This window comes from Dromaius novaehollandiae, chromosome 6, assembly GCF_036370855.1.
Source record: "Dromaius novaehollandiae isolate bDroNov1 chromosome 6, bDroNov1.hap1, whole genome shotgun sequence".
Classification (NCBI taxonomy): domain Eukaryota; kingdom Metazoa; phylum Chordata; class Aves; order Casuariiformes; family Dromaiidae; genus Dromaius; species Dromaius novaehollandiae.
The window spans coordinates 28105366-28121384 of NC_088103.1; the positions used below are offsets into that span (position 1 = coordinate 28105366).

Below are 16019 nucleotides of genomic sequence, written 5' to 3' on the forward strand. Positions count from 1 at the left end.
CACGTTGGTGGCCTGACTTTATTCTGAACTACAGAAGTCCTTGGCTAAAGATGCTCCTTTTGCTTCCTTCCATTCCCTTTCTCCCTTCTGCCCCCAATCTCTGGAAGTCTCAAGGAAACACAGAACTGGTCCTCTAAAGTCCATAAGGCTGAGGCCTTAAAGGTCAGTGAACAGATAAGACACTGCTTAGAAGATATATTCTTGTTTCCCTTGCTTTGAAGTAGGCTATTACTGCAAATTTCCTTTACTTAGTATTTAATGACTAGAAGGAAGGGGCTTATTTTTAACCTTTGTTGCCATCTTCTAAGTACAAGGAATGATACTTTGTAATTGCTGAAACAGTTGAAAATGTGCAGCGCCAAGCCTTCCAGCAGAGCGAGAAAGGCAGCAACCAGGGAGCGTTTAACGACAGAGCAACATCAAGCTATTGTCAAAACTAATCTGCTGTTTGGAGGGGTAGGCTCAGTTTTCCAGAAACTGATTAATGAGGAGGAAAAGATAACTTGTCCTGGAAGAAGAAAAAAAAGAGCTTTGTATTATTTGCCAGGAGAGGAGTTTTCAAATGAAAAGCTGTTTCTTTCTCGAGCTTGAATGGAAAATGAGGGGAGATTTTCTTATATGTTAACAGATTTCTCATGTTGGAGCTGGTCAGTACTAAGTCCAGAAGTAAGAGGCTATACGCCAACATTAAATACTATTGCTAAGGGGTAGGTACTAGCAGAACAAAGCAGTTATGTTGGAATCCTGACAGTGACTCCAAACTTCCCTGGTATAGCTTACGCATAAAGATCCCTATGTGCTCTGTATGTGAGGGGGCTACTAGAGTTTTTGGGACTGAAGATGATCTTTGTGAGAGTGTTCTGAAAGAATAATATAAAAATATGTTAGGCCCTCCAGGCAGAGACTGATCAGTGTCATCTGTCTGTGAAACACCATACACACTGGGAATGATGTATAAATAATAAGCATACTGTGCAATTAGTCTGTTGCAAACTGGGTCAGGCTCCCAGGTGGTGTGAACGAAGGCTGTTCGACTGAAGTCTGTTGAAGCTAGGTCTCCCAACAGCTGAAAATCAATGTGGCTTCATTAAAATCCTAGCACAGATAGATTTCTGTAGACCTTGAAAGCTCATCCTGTGGTGGTCCATACTTGGTGCAATAGCCTGAACATTGTTAGAGGGGTACATTTACAACACCGTAGACTTCATTTACTTTAAATGCGTAGTTATGCCTAAGCAGGTGTGATCTATGGTTTAAATCTGTTCCCAGCCTCAGCTATTGCCTGGAACTGTCCACTGCGAGGCTGTAAAAATACAAGATCTGTATTAGAAAACAAAATAACTTTGAAGTTATATTTCCAGTGCAGTCATCTTCACAGAGAAAATTAACCTCTGATGAACTAAAGGTTCAGTTCTGCTCTCAGCTACATCCATGCATGCCTTTTCGTCCTTTCGTGCAGTGATCAGCAGAGTTCCATGCGTCCATGTCTCTCTCCCAGCGTTTTACTGCAGTATTGCATTTACCCTTGTTTTCTTTTTCTCCCCCTATGTGTAGATGACTGTGGGGTGCACTGCAGCTGCTCTGCTAAATCACTGGCAGTGTGGTTTCCTGGGCAGATCAAGTTCTGCTTGTTTGGTTAGGTTTTTTTTAATGTTGTCCATGTTGCCACAGTCTTCACCCCCTAGCATGCAAGCATTAATGGTGATACTTAATCCCTGCTGGAGCTGGTTCTGGCGACTTTTGACATAGAGTGATTATGCTCTTTGAGTTGAACTAGCAGGGCTGGGAAATTAAACTGTGTAGACCTCTTCCTTTTGCATCAACCTTACGGGTCTAGTGGAAAGGATCCTGGCGGAGTGTGTAAAGCAATAGTTCAGAGCTCAGCTGTCAGTTCTGGAGGGTTGTGAGGAAATGCAGACAGGCTTCCAAGGAAGCTCAAATAGGATAACAACTTGGAAAGGAAACACTTAGTTGCTGGGCTTCTGAAGTGCATAATGAAAAAGTAGGTTCCGTAATTTATTGTCACGATGAGATGGAAATGGGCAATGTTTTCATTTTTATTCTATCATTTTTATTCTGTTTCCTACTGTAAAATGCTGTCCATAGAGTCCTGGCCTCAGAATTCCATGAGAAACATGTCCAGGCTGTGGCTCTACCCAGTGATAACCTGCTTTATTTCCATGTATAAGCCCCTGGTTCATAGCAGGAGATGATTCTCCCTGGCTTCTTAATGGCCTGGTTGTGCTGTTAATGATATGCCGTGCTGACAGTTGGCCAAATCTTCATTCTTGCTTTTTAAATTAGGCCTTTCCTGCAGAGATTTTAATATTTGTTTTGGCCAACTAAAAGCTAAGAAAGGACTTCATGACATGATATTTATGGATTTCATAGTCAGGAAATGCTGTACGCGAACTACGAGTGATTACAAGGGAGCTACCACAAAGAAAGGCTTGGGCAGACTAGCTAGGAAAAAGGTAATCTGGATCACTACATTTTCAGAAATGAGTGACTGCAGGATTCGAGCATTTTCTTCCAGCGCTCTTCATGCAAATGTATACATGCATTAAGGCATTCTAAGATGGATGAGCCTCAGGCATGCGATTGTTACTCTTATTTATAGAGCAGTCCCAGTGGATGTGGTGCCTTGCTAAATATTTAAAGACGTTCCTTGTCCCAAAGTGCTTAGGCCTAAGGTTTTCATTTATTCATAGATTCATAGAGCTTAACGCCAGACGGGACCATTAGATCATTTTTTCTGACCTCTTGTATGACACACAGCAAAAAATGTCACTCAGTAATTCCTACATCAAGCCTATGTCTTGGAGCTGAGGTAGCACAGACGGCTTAATAAGACATCCCATTTTGACTAAAATACTTTGAACAATAGAAAACCCACTGTTTGACGTGGTAAGTTTTTTTTAGAGGTTAGTTCCCCTCACTATGAAAAACACATGTTTTAGGTAGCTTGAAACATACTAGCGTTAAAGAAACAGATGCCTAAACAAGGGGCCTGTCTTTAAAAATAGAGGAGGGAAAGACCCCGGTGGAATTTTGGAAGGAACGTCACATGCAACTTTGGTAAAATCTTGGCACTGAATTTCAGAAGAACAAACCTTACCTTATCTGCTTAGAAGTCTGCAATGGCATGGACAACTAAGGGTTCAACTAAAACTTCCCTGCGCAGTTAGTTGTGCTATGGCCATCCATGCCCAGAAATACTGCCGTTGTGACTGAGCTGATCAGCCGGGTACCCCTGTCCTATCTGAGGCCAATTTAGAAGCTGGATATCCAAGCGCTATGTTAGAGGGGTCAGTTTGCTAGGCATGAATTATCTTAGTGCCCACAGACAGCACTGGGTTCTGTTAAAAAACAGATGACAGTGGCAGATTTTAGTGCATGCCGGTTTAGCTTCTGTAGTTTTCAGTCTTTTCCTGATGAAGTATCAGCTGTGGGTCTCCGCTAACACTCTGGGAGGTTTCTGCGCTAGTAGTGAAAATGCTACCAACTGAGGCACACTGACACTTTTAAAACAAAATGCTAAAACTGTGGAGTTGAGATGAAAATAGACAATAAATGATTTAGGGTCTGCATTACTTCTCAGGAGGGTACAGAAATGCTGGCAGCATAGGCAGAAATGGGAATTCCATCCACAGTAATAAAGCATCTGCATCTCTTTGTACCAGCAAGTTGAGTGGCAAATATCTCTCAGAGCCACGCCAGTGTAATAAAGCTAATATATCAACTGAAGAGAGATGCTAAGCTCTTTGAAAATAATTGTGTAGTTGGCAAGCAACAATACTTTTTACTCTGTATATTACTGAGAAATAAAAATGTTTTTTTCTCCCTCCCTCTCCCTGCTGTGGCGCATTTAAGAAATTAAATGCAGGAATCTAGTCCTAATGTAATGTTAAGTTTGAAAAATCATGACTGCAAATGGGAACACATTCCAGAAGTGGAGGTTTCTCCCACTACTTTACTGTGGTTAGATTGCTCACTCTTTACATTTCCTCCTGTGTATGTTAGCAGCAAACATTTCTAGACTAAGGTTCATGTATAACCAGAGTTCTTGAGAATACCAATTTTTTAGGAAAGTTCCATGTTTGTGCTTAGCTGGGCTGTGTGTTTCTCCAGAGGAAAAAAGAAGTGATTTTCTAGCCAAATCTGCTGCAGCTCATAGAGGAATGTTCCTGACCTTGCAGCCAGATCATCAGTTCAGGTTTTGTCTTTGCTATCTATCTTTTATGGCTCTGCATACTCAGCATTTTTCAGGGCCCTGTATAGAAAGCAGACAAGTTTATTTCACTTTTAAGTACTGAGTAAGCATATAGCAGGCTGTTGCCAGAGCAATTCTGTCCAGCTGCTGGAGGCAGAGAGGGGAGTAGAACCTAGAAGTTCCGCAAGTCTTTGCAAACCAGCCTTTCACGTTTTGTGTACTTCACAGCTGTTCAGTGGGCATCTTATCAGCAGGTGTTGGTCCTCATTCCCTTCCCAGAGCCAGGATTTTCTGCTACTCTCTTACCCAGACAGTAGCAGACTGCCACTTTCTCACCTGTTGATGACCTGTGTTAAATCTCCTTTTAGTGACTAATACTTACGATGCTTCCTACAGCTCATTGGCAGAGAGTCATGTTAAGACATGAACTGTCAGATCATGGCAGGAAGAGAAGCATGTAAATATTCAAGTACTCGAAAATCTTTCCACTTCCTCAAGAAATAGGCCGACAGAGGCAGACCCAAGAGCTGCCATCTGCCTGCTTTAACACTAGAGGGAGTCATCGTCTAAAAGAAATCACAAAGGCTTCTGAAATAGCACAATTTAAAACAATTTATGTGTCTTGGAAGGGAACAAAATGCTGATTTCTTTTTAAAGCCTCTGTTTTTATTGGAATACGTTATGGGAGGCCTCATTTGTTGCCGAGAATGCTCTTGGCCAGAGTGAAATTCAACCTTCATGATGAGGCAGGCAGATTCAGCTTGCACTGCTCTGCTTTGTCTTAGCTGGGCTCTCCCGGGAGAACCTTATGCACAGGGCCTGGAGGTAGTTCAGTCTCTATAAATAGCTCATTGCTGAATTCTTGTGTGAGCAGATTTTGAAGGCTGTGCCAAAATACAGAGAGTTGTGTTGTTCCAGTTCACTTCAGACTGACACACTCAAACAGATTCCCCTGTCTGGCCTCTGTTTGTGCTCAAAACAGAGGCCAAAAAGGTGACATCTCAGTGCCTCACTCTGTATCTATTTCTCCTGAATTGCTAGCCTATAAGCAAAACAATAGGGGTTGACTTAATGAGGGGAGGTAGGGAGGGTTGTGGTCCCTGAGAATGCTGTTCCCCCCCCTCCCCTTAGATCCTCCTGTTGCAATGTGGATCCTGTACCAGATGAGAGGGAGATGATGCACAGCTCCCTCATTTATAGTAGGGTTACTGCTATTTTGCTGGGTTGCACAAAAGGGCCGTACAAAAGTTTGAATAACTCTGTGAGGACTCAGCAGCAGTAGGAGGTAACCCAGAGTGGTGTAAGGGATATATTGTGCTGAATAGAGAGTGGGAAATTATGTTTCTGAGGTAGAGACCAGGTATCTGAAAGTCCTGCAAGTTAATTCCACCAAAGCGAGGGAAGGAGTCTGATTGCCTTTTTTCTTTCCTTCTTATTCTCAGGAGTAAAGGTTGTTCATGGAGAAGGGAAGTAGAGTAGCCTAAATCCCAGAAGCTCTGGGTATTCTGCCCATATCTATTCAATGAGCTCTGTTCAGTGGGGATGCTTCTTTCTTTCTTCCTCTCCCAGACTTATATCCCCCTGGCTTCAGATGCAGAGCACAGGTACACCTAGGGGGGAAAGGGGGGAAAAAAAGCTATGATGCAGTCTTCCTCAGTTGGGTAGATGGGATGAAAAACAGAATTGGGATGGGGGAATTGGGACAGAACAGATGTGAGGGGGAAACGTTGTGGGGACTGGAGAGGAAAGAACAGATGCGGAGACTGGGGGAAGGACTGCTATGAGATCTGGGGACCAGAATTAATTGCTGAGCAGGGCAGCACAGAAGTGTATGGGTGGCTGTTTTCAGAGGACTTAAATCGTTGGATTTAAGTGTGGTATAGCATACATGGTAAGGGGCCTGAGTGCTTTAAGATCCCTGTGATGAAGGTCTTGAGAGACAGAAGGTCTGTTGTAAGAAGGTACAGATACTTCAAATGGATGGCAGGAATTTGAAAGAATAATAAGATGTGTGAGTTACAGCTATTGAGACCCTGTTTAGGGTCACTTACGCTGTTGTCTGAATATAGCCTTTAACAAGTTACAGGCAGTGGCCTTTGTCCTTTTGGCAACACTTAAAATGTCCTGAGTCCCTGCTAAAGTGGGACTTTATCCATGATTCCTTGTGTACCACGCTGCTCCAGCTCAGCTATGTATCACTTCTAATAAAGGAACTTTCGCAGTGTCTGTCTGCAGTTTCATTCTGTTGAATCCCTTGGACACCTCATCATTTGTTATTCTCACCTAAGGCCTTGAGATATGTTTTGTTAAACAACTAAAAGAAAATTGCGTTGGGAAAGCTGCTGATGTGGTTCCTTTTGCCTTTCAGACTGTAAATCCTGCAGATCTGTAGTTATTATAGCAGATCTCTGTTTAGAGCAAGGAAGATTTCTCAAGGCGCTGGTTAAGACTTCCTGGTTTGTGCTGCAAATTGTTAATCAGTTCATGACAGCATAAATAAAATTAAAGGGTTTAATTAAAACTAATGAATGAGTGGATGGAGAATACACAGCATGTTCCTGTTGCAGACCCCTGGTGCTCTGAATAATTAAAATGTCACAGAGTAGGAGATGTCTTAGTAGAAAATGTTGGAGCTGCAAAAATAGAGGTCCCTGAACTTCGGTAGTTTGGGAGGCTTTTGTTTTTTAAATTGGTTGAAATCATTTTATGTAAGTTAGGGTGAAGATGCAAAAGTATATACAATTTTGATTTTCATTAGGAAGGAGTCAAAGTCAGATGCTTAGTGACAAACAAACCCTGCTTCATTTTGGATCAGTGTTTGCATGTCTCCAAAGATCTGTTTCCATACTATTTTAATTCTAAGCCCATATCACCAAGAGGATTATTTTCTTCTTTTGACTCATCTGTGACTGTATTGTTGGAAAGCTCAGGTGTTATTACAAGCTATTACATTGCTATTATTTGTTACTGTTCTAGCTAAATCAAAGACAAGCATTCTTTTGGACCTGAAAACAGGTCTTGAAACCACTGCCTGCACTGGATCTGTCTTTGGCTCAGGTTTGGTGTGTGTGACATGATCAAATAACAGGCCAGCAAAATTACTTTAGCTGGACTGTTTTATGCAGAGGGCATGAAGTGGGAATTAGAAAGATGAGGCCACAGGGCTGAGCAGATTATTGGAAAACTCAAGATTACAGATTGGGCCCAGAATATCAGATGTAGGAATAATGGGAAAGCATCTTCCATCTTGCTGCCTTACAGTGGCTTCCTTTTTGTCTGTGATACAACATGTTTGATACCACCCCTCTGTGATCTATTCTAAGGCTGGCTTTCTTCCTCTCCTTAGCTCTGGATCTTTCCCTGGCTCTCCTGACCCCGTGACATCTTCTGAAGCAAGAGGCCTGTTGGAGGATGAAATAGGATCTGGATAAATGTCCTGGCTGCTGACATCACTGATGAAATAATAATGCCCCTGCAGCCGCCCTTCTGTGGCACAACGACCCAAGGTGAGCCTCAGTGAGGGACATTACTGAGTGTGGAGGTTTAACTACATGTGTTGGGAGGTTTAAAAGGTACAATACCTCCATCAAGTGCCTCTAGAGGCCATTATGTAATGGTAGGCAGTACTGGTTGCAACTTAAAGTGGGGTGAAAAGGTGAAGATCATCTATGAGGTAAATGGCTATTTTCTTGTATAATTGCAGCTCTGTATGATGTAATTTCCTAAGATGGCTGAGTAAGTTAATTTACCTTGAGAATTTCCACCAATTTAGTCTGATAGGTTAAGAATAGAAGAACAGTGCAACTTCCAAATGGCACCATAGAGTCTTTGATGTCCAGACTGGGTATACAAAAACTTCACTACTAATGATATCCACAAAATAGTCCCTCTCAATGCTCGGCTGTCTGTTTAGGGGAAGATCAGACTAGATTGTGATAATGGTCCCTCTGAGCCTTAAACATTTATAAAGGAATGAGTAGACTTTGCCAGGAACTCGAGTGATTTCTTAATGTTACATCAAATAATATTTAAAGTAACCCCAGCATATCTGTAGTTGGCTTAATGCTTTGGCATTATGAATTATGTGGAGAAAAGGTATCTCAGAAAGTTTTTCTCTGAGAAAAAAGGCTTTTGAAAAATATGGAGTTTTTATACTTAAAGTTTTCTCTTTTCATATATGTTTTTGGCTTATTTTGGTCAAAAATTCATATATTTTGGAAGCAAATCAAAATTGCTTTCATGGAGATTCTACCTAGGAAAAAACATTTCCCTGCACCTCCTTTTGGATGTATTTGAGTGGAGGGGGAAGATATACTCAAGAAAATGTGGGCCTTTCAGTGTGCTACAAATCCCAAATATTCATAGATTATGAAAGCAGACTAGACTTTCTGGTTCACCCTGTAGTATTAGAGGCCTTAGTTATCCATGAAAATAATAATTAATAACCAGCAATTGGAGTTGATTAGGTATGGTCACTTCCTCACATAAATTATGCTGATTTACATGAATTCTTAGGCTTTAATGGATATATTAATAATTAACTACAAATTAAAAATAATCACAAGTGCAATTAAGAGAATATGTTCCTGCTTGTTAGTGTATGATTCAGTTTCAATTAAAGGGTTCAGTACCCATTTTCAGTCACTGGGGCTTGTGTGTGGCTCCTGGTGACATTAGTGTATTTTTGGGGTGACTCTTAGGCTGTCAGTGGAATTACTCCAGATTTACACAGATCTAGCCAAAAGCAGAATAGAATCCATGGACCAAAGCATTCCCTTCTCTGCAAAGGGAAGATGCTCGCATCTATAATCAAATATCCTAGGTCAGCCTGGTTTAAGCCTAGCTATTTGGCATCACTGGGACTCTGAATGAATCTTGTTAGATTTGAGCCTAAATGGTTGAAATCCATAAGCAGCCTTCCATAGACTTTACTGCAACAGATCCAGCTCTTTAGATTATTAAAGGTTCTTCAGATGCAAAGAAGCTTTTCATTACAGCAAGCTGTAGTTAACATTGCAAAAATTTGTTGAGAAATTTGTTTCATAAGCACACATATGAGAAGAAGTAATATTTTGTAGGCTGTTATATTTCCTAAATTCTGGAAGCTGCCAAATATGATTACAATGTAGTTAGAAGGAGAAAGGGATGAGATATTTGGGATTCTGTCCATGCTGAACTATTTTTGCAAGGCAGTAGGGAGAGTTCTGGTGTAGCTATATGCTCCTGCTCTATTTATCAGCACAATACATTTTTCCAAAAGTCGATCAAGCAGTTGCCTCTTCAGTTAGTTTTCATGCTAGTTGGGAAGTGACCAAGAACCAAAATTTCAGATCAAGATTCTTCAGTGAATAGTCCCATAATAGCTTTTAACTTAGAGTAGTTCAGTTTAATGCTTGCTACCAAAACAGAGCCGGTTATATGGCATTACACTTCTAGAAGGTAGGAGCTCTGGTCTGTGTTTTGCCATTTGGCCAGGTATAGCAGTGCCTATACAAAAGGTATTGCTCTGCTTTCTTTTGGGACAAATAGTTGGAACTGTGAGCCAATCAGTTCTGTATTAAAACTTCCATATTAGTTAAGTCCATTCAGGACTTTGGCATGACTCTTCCCCATTCCTACATATTGTGTGATTAGAGAATAATAGAAAGTAGGTCTGGGACTGGTCTACAGAGGTCACCTCCTCCTCCAGCAGAGCCTAAGGTTTTTATCTGATGGGTTATTTGCCTCCTTTCTGTGAAGGAAATGGTAGCATGGTGCAGCCTTTCCCCTGCCCCATAGGGCAGATAGATTGATACTCCTGGAAGCATCTGTCTCACTGAGTATCAGTATCACTGCTGTTCTGCACATGTGTAGGAAACACAGTATTCCCAGAACTGCTGGATCAGAGCAGATGGCAGCACTTTGCATTCACTTTATGGAAGGGCTGGAGAATAGCTGTCCAAGAATAGACGGCTGACACAGCTGTGACTGCCAGCATTCAGTGTGCATCCAAGTCGCTCCCAGGATTGGTCCCAGTGAATTGTGCTGGAAGGGTCCACAAGGTGGGCAACCTAATCTAGCTGACGGCACTTCATAGCTCCTGCATCCACAGGAAGCTTGCAAGAGTTTTTTCAATGTATCCATGAGCAACCATGTATGGAAGGGGGGATTTTTCCTTTGATTGGATAGGATCCACCCCAGGGCGCTAACTGTTAGGGAAGCCTTTGTGTTGTCCAAATTGTTTGGATGAAGGTAAACTGCTTTACAGTCTTTCTCCCTGTAGAATATCTGGGGGACAATATTCATTTGTAACCAGAAGTGTTATGACAAAATTAAATAAAAAATAAAATTTAGAGTAAAGTTCAAATAACTTCATGACAGCTAAATTCATTAGAATTCACTCAGCCTAAGGAAACAACAGAAGCCCTGTTGCATGGGTCATGTACAGCTATGATATACCCAAGCCTGAGAGAATGCTGAGTAAGGAATAATCTTAGACTTTTCTATCTGGATGATGGAGAAAAAGAGCAAAGACGGCTTTGTTATCTTTAAATCCAATATATTTGCCAAATGTGTTTCTTTTATGCTGTCTTTCCCCTAGTCTGAATAAAGCCTGGCACTGCTTTATTCCACGTAAATCTTATTCAAGCCCTAGGTAGCAGAGAATGGCCAGCCTCTGTGTAGTTCACAAGTGGTTCAAGCCTGACTCCTATGCTGGGGTTTACATTGTGTGACTGGGTCAGAGATCTTAACTACTGAAGGAAGGGAATCAGCAGGACCTTTTGAGGCAGAAGGTGTTCTAGTATTCACTGCTTACCCAGCCCAGGAGTATGTGGCACTGGTGCAGACATGTACTTGGTGGGCTGTTGTCTTTTCCTATGTGTGAACTACTGCCAGAACTCCCCTTCCCCCTGGCTTTCTGAAGTATGGATCCTTTGGCTGTTGGAAATAAATAGGACTTGGTACATATATTGTATGTGACATGCAGAGTAAGGAATTTCATCTTTCATGTTTCATATAATGGGGGCTGGGATATGTTTGTAAGGACTGGGCCTTCCTGAGAGATGACAAAACTACAAAGACTGAGCTTGCCATTGGAACAAAGATATTATACACCACCTAAAGCACTCTCGTCTGTATTCAGCAAGAGAGCCCTTCTCATCATATCATAGAATAAATGAGGCCAGAAGGGGCCTCTGGAGGTTATCTCTGCTTAAAGCAGATTATTAGATCAGGGTCGAGCTTTGAATATCCTCAAGGATGGAGGTTCTGGAGCCCATCTGGGCCCCTCTCACAGTGTTTGAGCATCCCTACCGTGCTTTTTTTTTTTTTTTTTCCTGATATCTAACCGGAATTGCCCTTGTTGCAACTTGTATGTTGTTGATCATAATATTCATCTGATTTTAATTATACCAGTGGGCCATGGAGTCATGCAGCTGTGAATCAACCCCAATAACTAGAATAGGCTCAATAGGTAATTCTATAAAGAAATCCTCTTAAAAGGGACAGGAGACCAAGACTAGTATTAATAGAGCCTTTCAGTGTGCACCTCCAGTGGCACATCAGAGAGTTGTCAGTATCCCTAATACAATTTACACTGTATCAAAAACACAAACCTCAGCAAGTACAGAAAGTGAAAGTAATTTTGGAATGATCTGTGCTGGAGCAATTCCCTCCACAATAGGTCTAAACTAACCCAAACTGATGCTTTTTACACAAATGATTATAAATAGAAGCCAAAATTTTGTCAAACCAATAGGGCAAATGTAACATATTGGCCCCTTGGTGTCATTTGAAGAAAATTAATGCAGAGGGCCAAAGAGACATAGTCTGCAATATGTAATGCTCTGGAGACATGGCTGAGATTTTGTTCCTAGTACAGCAGAAATAAATGCTCTTGGCAAGTCATAAGGGAGAAATAAGACATGTGCGTAAGTAAGATTAATCAGTAAAGCCAATGTCTATCTCGTGAGTCATCTCTGACATCAAAAAGCCCAAGGTCGTTGCATGTCAAATTTGTGCTACCACAGGAAAATAATAAAGAATCTCCCAAGCAAATCGTGCTCTAGATTTGGAGAGCAAGCAAGCACTAGTGGCAGTGGGGGCAGGGGAAGAATGGAAGCCTTTCTCTGTCCTCCTCAATAGAAAATGAAATGCGGAGTCATGGACTGTGGGTATTAGTGGGGCCAGGTTCTACTAATGGTTTGTGCATACTGACATACAGTGCAAAAACTGACTTTCTCAGCCTTTACTCAGGTAAACTCTTAAAGAACTAAATGGGAGTGAAACTGGACAAATAGCCTGATTCTTTCTGCTGATATTGCTAGATCTGTTCAAGCAGGGTCAAGGAAACTTTTGCTCAGTGAGGGTCAAATGGGCTTTTCCAACACCTTTGGTGAGCCACCATTGTGTGATTGAATAATGTGGGGGGAGGGGTGGCCACAGAAATGTACAGCTTTGGCCCCCAGTCTGTGGGTTCTCTGCTCATCTCTCCTTTCACACAGCATGCTCATGGATAGGCTGATGCAGAACTGCCTCTTCTCTGAGGTACTAAACAAGGAGGGCTTGACATGTGCTCCTTGCCTTACTTTGCAGCAAACCACTGTGCCAGCTGTTTGCCCTTTCTGCAAGGACAGGGAGCTGTGGTGGGAGAGGTGCTTGATTTCTGCAGCACCATTATCTGCTTTCCTCCTCGATTTCCTGCAACAGTCCGAGTTTGTGATGCACTGGGGATGGCTTTGCTTCGCATCAAGGACAGGGCTGTCTTCAGGGTTCAGCAGAACATCAGCAGAACCAAGAGCTGTTCTTTCAGGTCATGGGACTGTGATCATGGTCTGGCTCTTGTAAAAGAACATGTATGTTGAAGGGGGCAGATATATGGCCTCTTTATCTCTTTTGTGCTTTTTTTCTGCCTCTCCCCTCCCTAGCACCTTTCTAGTTGTTACTTTCAGAGCTCAGTGAACCTGTCAGGCACAAGCCACCCTCATTGTGAGCAAGGCAAGGACAGATAGTGCTTGAAGTATAATGGATCTGACTGTGGGTTGACTGCATCTCCAGGGCAATCCCATGTTGAGCTTCCCCCCAGGAGATGCAGCACTGTGATGCTCCCAAATGAGCACAAGCCTTGAAGGCACAATCTGGCTGTAGTGGTTTTGTGACAGTGGTCATCTGGGCTAGTTCACCTGGGACTGAAAGGTGAGGCCTCGTGTGCTGAAAAACATGGGTCTGTTCAGGCTGAGCTGAAGTGAGCTCTTTAGGTGGGGTTTGTAATAAGCATATATCCTTTTGGGAATGAGCACAGGGCTAGGGTGGGGAAGTGAACTGAGACTGGCCAGACAGTTGCCTATAGGAAACAGTCACATAGGTATCAAGTGTCAGGAATCCTGTGCACCAGGACAGGAAGGTGGGTGGGTAGGGATCCCTGCTTCATTTCTGTAGCAGGGATTTTATCAACCATTGCCTTGGAAAGTGCTGTGGAATAACATTTGCTGCTGCAGTGTCAAAACTGAGCTGTTGAGGTAGGGTTTCAGCTTGCTCAGTGCATATGCAAAATGTTGTCCTGCTCCCCTCAGGCTGAGAGAAGGCTAGCTGCTATCTTGCTCTTCAGGATGACTTTTCCCCTTTTGGCCAATTCCATTTCTCACTTGCCAGCTGCCCCAGAACAGGAAAACAGCGTGGTACCCAAATACAGCTTAGAAGATTAACCACTGCACAGGCAGAATAGGATTCAGCAGAGTAAAATAGGAAGGGGAGAACCCACCTTACTTGCATCACAAGCTCATCCACTGTGAAGCATTTCCAAATGGTGTCTGCTGCTGATGCCAGTAGGAAAGAAACCAGCCCCCACTGCATCCTGCTGGGCAGCAGTGAGGCAAAGGCACAGTGGGGCTAGCTGATGAGAAGGCAGTAGCAGCAATGTGACGATGAATGCCTGCCAGCAGGCCAGGCAGCCCCAGCCGGCCAGTGTGCCGGAGCCCAGGGCCTTGCTAGTGTTGCGGCTGGAGGCAGAGTGCCAGGCTCCCTATGTGTGTATTTGCAAGACAGCGTTGTCTAGTTTATCAGGTTGTGAGGGGAAGTTTTTTGAGCACTGCATCCAAGGCAGCATGCAGACATAGAGATTTTTAAAAGCAGCAAGACTTAAGGCTAGCTCTCCTGTGTGGGGGAGCTTTTAATGCAGGAATGCGCTAGCTGTCGCCTCATTCATGTTAAGCATCTTGAATGGAAAGTACAGACAAGTTAAGGAGAGGAATTTGTTGCCAAATGCATTGCTAGATAAAAGATGCAAAAATGGAATTAAAGGTGAAGTTTCATATCAGTCATTTAAAGGTTAAAATCATTCAGAGATGTTATAATTAGCTGTGTAGTTCCAGGAAATTCTGAATAAAAATTATATTGGCAAGACATCCCGTCATGTTAAGAAGGCACAATTAAAACTTTTGCCTTTAAGTGAAGAGGACGAAAAAAACCTGAAAGCCCAATAAAGACAATAAACTAAGATTTACAAATCAGTGTCCCCCAGCCCAGTGGTAAAAGCTGTGAGAAGGGAAAGTCCCACTCATACGGTTTCTGCATGGATTTATGTAGTTAATGCATGTACCAGCTACCGTGCATTTACTTTCTCTGCCTTTGCGGAGCCACTGTGTGCTCCTTGGATGCAGGGAGGGGAATGGATGTACCTAAGTACTGATAAACTTATCTGTTTCTGGAGTCCCAGCATAGTGCAGGTGCCCTGGGGCAAAGTACTTGCCCTGCATTAGAGAGTTCAGTGACTTGTGCCTCTCTGTTTTCTGGACCAGCTTTGTATTGTCTCATAGCAGAGACATCCTGTGCTCTGCAGCTGTCATAACACTTGCAAACCACCCACTCTTCACAGGAGCAATTACACGTAACCCAACCCCATGCTGTGTGTGCAAGCTGATCTCTCCCACCACCCTAATTCAGGCTCCAGAATCCCTTTGTTTGTCAGTGCTGTCACCTCTCTAGCAATCACAGCAGACCGGCTTCATTATTTTCCAATTTGTGCTCTGGACTCTGAGACCTCAGACCTGCCTGTCACCTCCCGTGAGAATTCCACTTAAGGAGCTCAGACAGGGTGCTATCCGCTTGAGATTCCCTCGCTAACCTCTTCTGGATTAACTAACAAGCCAATTTATTTTTCTTCTAATTTTATCAAGTTACTTGTCATCCATATTTTTTGCTTCTGATTTAATTCTGTCTCTTCTTCTCCACAGCAGAAATTTGGATGACAGCTTATTGACACTAATTTATTTAAGCACTTATTTCAGTTCACCATCACCCTGCTTTCAATTTTTCTGCTGCCACATCTCTTACCGTATCTTGAGCCAGTTTGAGTGGAGACCGAGAAGGAGAGCTGTGGCAAAAAAGGACCTCCCATGGAATCCAGTTAGTTTTATATTGTTTCATCCTGCATTTTTAGATTGGGAAATTTGCTGTGGTGGGCATACCTTTCCAGAGATATTGGGGCTGCAGTTGTGGCCAATTTAAGTTTGATTTGTGCTGAAAAGTTCTGATTGGGATCCAGATTTTGGTTGCTCTGAAGTTTAATGTTTGGATCCACTCAGGATTTAGCTATGGGGGGAAAAAAATGTAACAGAATTGTTTCTAGAATAAATATCTGTGAAATGTTCAGGTTTGACCAGAAGAGCTTTTCTGTTTCTCAGGAAACTCATTATAGTTCAGACCAAAACAAAGCTTGTATTGTCTTTTAGTTCACTGATGTCAGTGATAATTTAGTTTGCAGTTATCACTGATAACTTATTTATCCAACTTTACTCTGCATAGCTTCTGTGAAAGTTCTCTGGAAAAC

The 16019-nt window shown here is 42.5% G+C and overlaps 1 long non-coding RNA gene across 1 annotated transcript in view; it reads left to right on the forward strand.

The window, feature by feature from the left end:
- The window catches only part of LOC135328719 (uncharacterized), an 88489-nt gene that overhangs the window by 1840 nt on the left and 70630 nt on the right, over positions 1–16019 (forward strand). Inside the window, exon 2 of the long non-coding RNA XR_010389723.1 lies at positions 7560–7719. This is a non-coding gene — a long non-coding RNA (uncharacterized LOC135328719). The remainder of the gene's footprint in view (positions 1–7559; positions 7720–16019) is intronic.